We start from the raw sequence: 7,597 nt of genomic DNA, 5'->3' as shown, positions 1-7,597 counted from the left end.
ACACCGAATGTGACTGATTTAATCAATTAAGTAGTCGAGAAAAAACATTCCACACTGTAAATCATGTGGTTGGCTTTCGCCAGTTTTCTGACTACATTTTTAACTTCGAAAATATTATTTGGAGTTCACAATACTACACAGAATTCAATCTATATGACATACACTGCAACTGAATACAGTGACAAACCAATATGCCAACTTATGAATTTGCAAGCAACTTAGTATACCAAACTATTTGGCGGGTGCAGAAAGTGTCATCCATGTATGTACCAACGTTGTTAATCTGTAGAATTGTTAAATTTTTACCCAGGATAAGGAAGTCTCCCGAACGGGACCAAAATATAGTGAGAAATCACATCAACGAAAACACTCCCATAAGCATAGAGACTGCAAAAAATGTCAGACAATTGTTATTCGTGGTTTGAAGTATCCATACACAATTATTTCACAACTTCGTGAACGATATTTCCCGAAACGGGTAAAAGTACAGACTCATCATATTTTCTACATTTTAGATAGGATTTATTCGGCAAACTTTTGAGCTGACGTCATCAATTTTTTGGAGGGGATAAGCAAATATATTTTGACTAAAAATTGATTATGCACTTTATAACCTTAAAATATCTCCAAAATTTCAAAGCATTCGGTTTAGCAGATTTAAAATTAAATTGGAAAATGTTGTTTTATAATTTTGATTTTTTTTCCAAAAATCTGGACGTTTCGGGTGAAAACTCTATTCAGAGTCATAAACTACATATTTAGGACTATGCTATTTTATTCAATTTAAAACCCATTTGCAAAGTACAATTTTGAAGTGACGTCATCGCATCAGTGGTGGGGATGATTAGATAAATTTTGGTTAGCGTTTTACCATCTACATGGTATTCCTAATATAAATACAAAATTACACAACAATCGGTCCAGTACTTTTGGAGATTATCTGTCTAATAAAAATCCAGGACGGCAGACAGACGGACAGACAGAAACGGGAGACCCATTTCTTCGTCTTCTAGGGGTCATGGAAGATCGAGAAAATGTAAAAGTAGAGAGTCGGTCGACGGACTCGATTACAATACTTCCTTTGCTTACGCTCGGGAAGTAAAAAGCGAAGACACTCACTAGAGATCACGTAAATCGATTTTTGAAGGAAGCTTCTGATAAGGAGTACCTATTGGCAACGGTGAATAACAAAAAGCATAGTTACTAGTATAAAACCAAGTTGTGTTTTAGGTTGTGTTTGCAATGCTTGGTATAGCTGGAGGTTGCCGCCGAGAAGAGTTGTATGTACAATATATCTCTTGATGATGTGCAAGATACGAGCTCGCAGTTAGTAGTGACTATTCCTATCAGCAAAACACATCAAAAGAGGGTTTTTACAGTAATCAACGAGATCGAAGGTATTTTTGGAATTGTATAGAAGATATGTTAAATTGAGGCCCAAAAATTTACCTCATAAGATGCTATTTGTGGGATATAGAAATGGCAGGTTGTTACGGAACTTAGTTTTGATTAAAAAAGAAGAGTGGGGTGATTAGAAAAAGGTTGACAGATAGAAAATAGTATCTGAATGTTTAATTTTGTTCATGTTTTGTACATTTAAATAAATGAATCATATTATAATTGGAGCCCAACATGGGGCCCGAAGCACCCCATTGTACATTCACGGTTAATTGTGTGCAAAATTCCATGATGCCGCCGAAACTTAATATTCCAGCTTCAGTTACTCTATCGGCTGACCAATTTAAGCAACTACTATCGACAATTAAGGAGCAAGCTGCAACTACACAACAGTCCGAGGCACGACGAAGCGTATCACCAACTTCTTACACTCGATCTGCAGGTAGTTTTGCTAAATGTAGTGCCAGGTTTAATGGGTCAGATGACGTCGATGTAGAAGCTTTTCTGGACAACATCATAACATATAAAGACTGCACCAATATCAGTGACGAAAATGCACTACGTGGTCTTTCAATGTTGCTCGAGTCCCGCGCTGCTATTTGGTGGCAAGGAATCAAACCGTCGACGAAAGACTGGCAGAGTGCAGTAAATATCCTCAGACAAGTGTATTCGAAGAAATTACCCCCTCATGCAGTCTTCCGAGAATTCTTTGCTCGTGAGCAAACACAACACGAAGCCACTGATATCTTCGTTGCGAAATTTCGAGCTTTAATCGCATAATTGCCATATAGTGTCGCAGAAGAAATGCAGCTGGATATGGTTTATGGACTTTTAGCTCTGAAGATTCGAAAGAGACTTAGGCGTAGTGAAATAAACTCTTTCAAAGATTTGCTTAATTGTGCCCGCGAAATAGAACAATCGTTTCGTGAATCCGCGTTTCGCAAACAAGAAAGAAACACAAACCAGGACGGAATGAAAATAAAGAAAGTACGACCTGGTTGTGAACATTGCAAAAAATTTGGTCACTTAAAGAATGAGTGTCGCCAACTGGAAAAAGAAAACGATGATAAAGAACTGTCAAAGTCGACATCAGCAAGATCAAAACCTGAGTGTTATGGCTGTGGTACTCCTGGCTGCTACAGATAGAACTGCCCGAAATGCAAAGAAAAAGCAGACGTCAAAACTAACTTCTTTGAATTCTCACGGCTATCTTTAGAAAATGAATCAAGCTGCGACGCTCCAATTCTATCCTTAGAAGTGAAAGGTGCAAAAGGAATTGGACTCGCCGATTCAGGATCAAAATGGAACATAGCTGGTCACACCCTCTATAAGGTGTTACAAGATAAGGGAGTTAAGTTTGAAACAATGGATGCAGTGGTAACATTAGCTGACGGAATTCCTAGAGATAAGAAACTACTGGTAACAAATGTAGACGTTAAGATAAAAGACAAAATAACTCCAACTAGCTTTGTTATAATGCCGTATTTAACACAGAATCAAAACGTTGTAGTTTCTGAGGATGTGTACTAGTTTTACTGACTGCGCTTTCACCAACAGATTGAGATATTTATTTTCAAAAACCAGCAAAAGCCAAAACACCACAAAAAGTATACTTATCTAAAAGCTTGGAAACAGTATTACCAAACTGTAAACAGCATATCCCTTTTTTAGATTCTTTCACTGGCTGTGACACAACCTCCGTTTTTTCGCAACGGGGAAAAATGTCTGCAAAAAATTTAGAGAAACGACTGGACTTACAAAATGCTGCAGCAGTTTTTGAAAATGAATGCAAAGACGCCAATAACATTTTTAACCCTGATGTTACATGCACCCTTGCTTTAAACGCTGCCCCTCAAAATAAAACATCTAAATATCTGAAGCTACAACTCTTTTGTAAATGCAACCGCTAAAAATAGCTGCGTTAAATTACCGTCGTTGGCACCTACTGCAGATGCCGCTTTTGGGCACTTGAAAAGAGTATACCTGCAAATTCAGACATGGCTCAGAAGAGAAATACTGATACCAGAAATAATCACGTGGTAGTAATATCAGCTCCACAGACCTTACTGAAAATAAGTTTTCACGAACACAAAACAGGATGTGTAGCATCTTGTGGGTGCAGGAAGGGTGGCTTGAAATGCACTGTAGTTTGCTTAAAAGGCAATGGCAACAGTTGTACTAATCCATCACCTATCATCAAAGTTAATGATGTGGATGACGATAATGATAATGTAGATAATTGACTCAAAATTTTTCAGTTTTTATAAAATGTCATATAGTGTCTATAGTAGTGGGGAATAAAGTAGTATGACCTGGGCACTCGTTGTGGCTGCACGCTCCTACACCTCCACGTAACACATAAAATAAAATAATAAATATTTATTTTTTTATTAATGCAGTACATTTTACCTATTTTTTATATCTTTGGTCCGGTATGTATACGATTTTGAGCAACTTGCCGTATTATCTTTTTTTTTTGTAAATTTGTTAATTTTAACTAAAAAATTATAAATGAAGTTACTATACAAATATCATTTATTGTATATAAAATTGAAATCTATGGTACAAAATTTTTTCCCTTCATATTTTTCTCATTCTTCAATTAATTGTTGTTATAAATAAAAAATATATCGGCAAATTTTGATGGGTAAACTTTTTCATTTAAGCTTTTAACAATGCAATCGAAAAGGTTTCACGAAAATTCATTCAGTGGAACCGGGTTCCGAGGTTTTTACATTTTTACGTCTTACAGCACTCCACTATGTTCACGTTTTCAAGTGCAATTTGTGTATTCAATTGTATGTAAACTTTGTTACAATGATCTAATAAAATGTTTATTGAATGGAAAGCAGTTTGTTTTTGTAATTTAAAACATATGTTAAAATTAGAACTATGCAACCAAATTTAAATATTTTTGCACTGCCGTGCTGTGTGATGTTGATTAAGGGTGAGCTAAAGCATAATTTCAGCATAGGCAAATACATATAAACTTCTGCCCAAGTTTTTGCCAAAAGTACATATACGTCCGATTGTATTAAACTTCACACCGTTGAAATGAGCGTAAAAAACCCTACCCACGCTGCTTTTCCGTTTTTTAAATTTTGTTGTCAAAAAAAAAAAAAAAAACAACAACGCATTAAAATTTGTGTGAGTATGAAATTATCTGGTTTTCGCTATTTATGGATCAATTTTAAATTTTCAAAAAGGTACATTAGTAGAAATTGTATTAAAAAAACCGTAGCACTTTACAGAAATAAAATATCTTAATAAATAATTCAGTAAATAGGGACAGAATATTTAAAATTTGTGGTCAACCAAACTTCAGCCATTTTTCTGGTCCACTCAAATTCACAGCAGGTAGCCGACAGAGCCTGTCCTTTTAAACCCCTCATAATCCGACAATAAAATTTTTCGAGAGTGTCCACCCTTTAATCTGCAAGTCACAACGCCAAATAAGAGACAATTACAGACATACTTATCATGTGTTTGGTGAACATGAAAACTGATATTTATTTCTGCAAGAAGAAAGATGTAAGTAAATATGTGGGTATTGTTGGTATTTAAAAGCGACGGTACGGTTTTCAGATTTTATTTAGTTCCTTACTGTTCGAGAGTGCCAGGGAGAAGGAGGAAGGGTGTTTAAAATGGTACACAGGTAAGCTCGGTTTCGAAGAGGTGGAAGTACGTAAAAAAGGGTTTAGAAAATTCTAGAAGCGAAAAGAGAAAGTATGTAGGAGCGTAGGGCAGGTAGACGAAAGATAGGAAATATTTACATTTTTACAATTATTTTGAATGCGCTCAGGTTGAACACCTGATTTTGTGGGAACGGTTGTTGATACAAATAAAAAAAAAATATGTTGTCACATTCAGAATTAGCGGCTTATTCGCTAAAATTTTAAGTTTGGTTACATATTTGGTTAAACATTGTAAAAGTTTAATTTGTGATGTGACCAATAATTTCGTGGAATGTTTTAATTCCATGGTAGCCAAAAAGATCAGTGGAAAAAGAATAAATTATTTCCATTGTCGAGGTTACCAAACCAGGTGTAAATTAGCAGCCATTAGTTACAACACAAAAGGTAAACTTTTATCTCGAACGCAAGAAATCAAAAATAGTCCCTCAATTTTTACCACACTTATTATTATTATTATTATTAGAGTAAGTTGGTCAACAGGCATTAGTCCCAATTACAGACCAACAGATACATACAGAAGGTATAGATGCATAAAAACTACTGTCAAATTCATCAAACAGCTATAAATTACCGCCTGACCCAGAAAGGTTAAATTATGACAATAGGACAATTAGATCGTTGGAAGAAACGCCAGAGAAAGTAGTTATCAGTGTATCACATGAAAACATCGAAAGTATTTTGATATTGATTGTACAGGGTACACATTTCAAATATTGGAGAGTGTTTTTCAATGTCAATACGAGGAGTTGGTAAGTAAAATGAGTAATGGTACCGGGACGAAGGTCTCGGAACAGAAAATGACAATTTACTAAGGAGATGAGGACAATCAATTTGAAAGTGTATTAGTTTATGGAGAAAATTCAAAGAAGCCTTAATGCGTCTTGTCTGTAAGTCGTCAAAACCAAAACGTGCCAACAGTGTGGAATGGGAAGAGCCCCTTGCGGGATACACGCCTTCAATTTTAAAAACCAAGAATTTCAGGAATCGCCGCTGAATCTTTTCCAAAGAGTTAATATGTATTTGAGAGAACGGAGTCCAAACCACGCCCGCATACTCAAGCACGGAGCGCACATAACAAAAATATAGAATGCGCAAGCAAGTAACATCATGGAAGCTACCGCCGCATCTCAAAATAAAACCGAGAGATTTATATGCACGTGCACAAATGTTGTTAATAATAAATAGTGTCATCAATGGTATAGCTGTACAGTATTTCTAAATTCTTATTGGTAAATGACATTACAAAACATTTCCTTAAATTCACAGAAAGTAGATTAGTATTACTCCACTTACAAAAACGGTCCAGATCATTCTGTAATAAACGACAGTCATCCAAAGAAGAAATCCTTCTGAAAATTTTTAAGTCATCTGCGTATATAAGTGTACTAGAATTAATTTTTTTCACAACGTCGTTGATATAAATAGTGAAAAAGAGAGGTCCAAGAACTGTACCTTGCGGTACACCCGATGGAACTAAAATCTTATTAGAAACATGACCATAATATTTAACACATTGGGATCGATTAGATAGATACGACGATATTAAAGACAACAAGGAATCGGAGAAGCCAAAATTATGCAATTTAGCAAGTAAGATGTGGTGGTTTAGTTTGTCGAATGCTTTAGTAAAGTCGGTATATACCGCATCAACCTGAAACTTGGCATCAAAGCTATCCGAAACAAACTGAGTAAATGAACATAAGTTCGAAGTAGTAGATCGACCACTGATAAAACCATGCTGGGAATCAGTAATACTACTGCTAACATTAAATAATAAAAATTTATGTAATACCATCTCAAAGATCTTACTGAAATTACATATTAACGATATTGGTCTATAATTAACCACATCATTTCTAGCGCCGCTCTTGAAAACAGGTGTTATAGTAGATAATTTCCAGATGTCAGGGAAAGTTTTTGTTTTTAAAATTAGATTAAATATTATGGTCAAAGGATAACACAAAACTGAAGCACAGTCTGATAACAAGAACGCAGGAATCCCATCATGACCAGCAGTAAGATTGGATTTCAACTTTTTTAGAGCACCTAGCACTTCAGACTCAGATATATTTGACAGGCTAATAGACACATATGGTGTAATATCAAAATAATCATCAATGTTGGTGACAGCACAATCACTGTAATTGTTGGTAAAATACGCACTAAACGCATTGACAATCTGTTCTGGACTATTAAGCAATTCACCTGAATAAGTCATTTGCGCAGGGATACCCGTACACTTCCTCAAACTGTTAACATATGCCCAAATTTTTTTTGGATCGGCTTTAATATTAGATTCCATATCAAGCAAATAGTGGCGCTGTGCCCGCTTAATGTCACATTTCAATTCAGATCGTAGTCTTCTGAAGTCATTGATCATCTCAGAGTTATTAATGTAATTAGAGGACCTTAATTTTCGTAGTAGGCGCCATTTACACTTAAGTTTGCAAATGATAGAAGGTGTAAACCATGGGGAAAAAACAGACTTACGGACGAGACCCGTT

The sequence above is a fragment of the Zophobas morio genome, unplaced genomic scaffold (assembly GCF_036711695.1).
Source record: "Zophobas morio isolate AGI-343-1 ecotype UQ-CSIRO unplaced genomic scaffold, CSIRO_AGI_Zmor_V1 ptg000016l, whole genome shotgun sequence".
NCBI classification, from domain to species: domain Eukaryota; kingdom Metazoa; phylum Arthropoda; class Insecta; order Coleoptera; family Tenebrionidae; genus Zophobas; species Zophobas morio.
The sequence above is the reverse complement of the archived record's forward strand: the minus strand, read 5'-3'. Positions refer to the sequence as shown.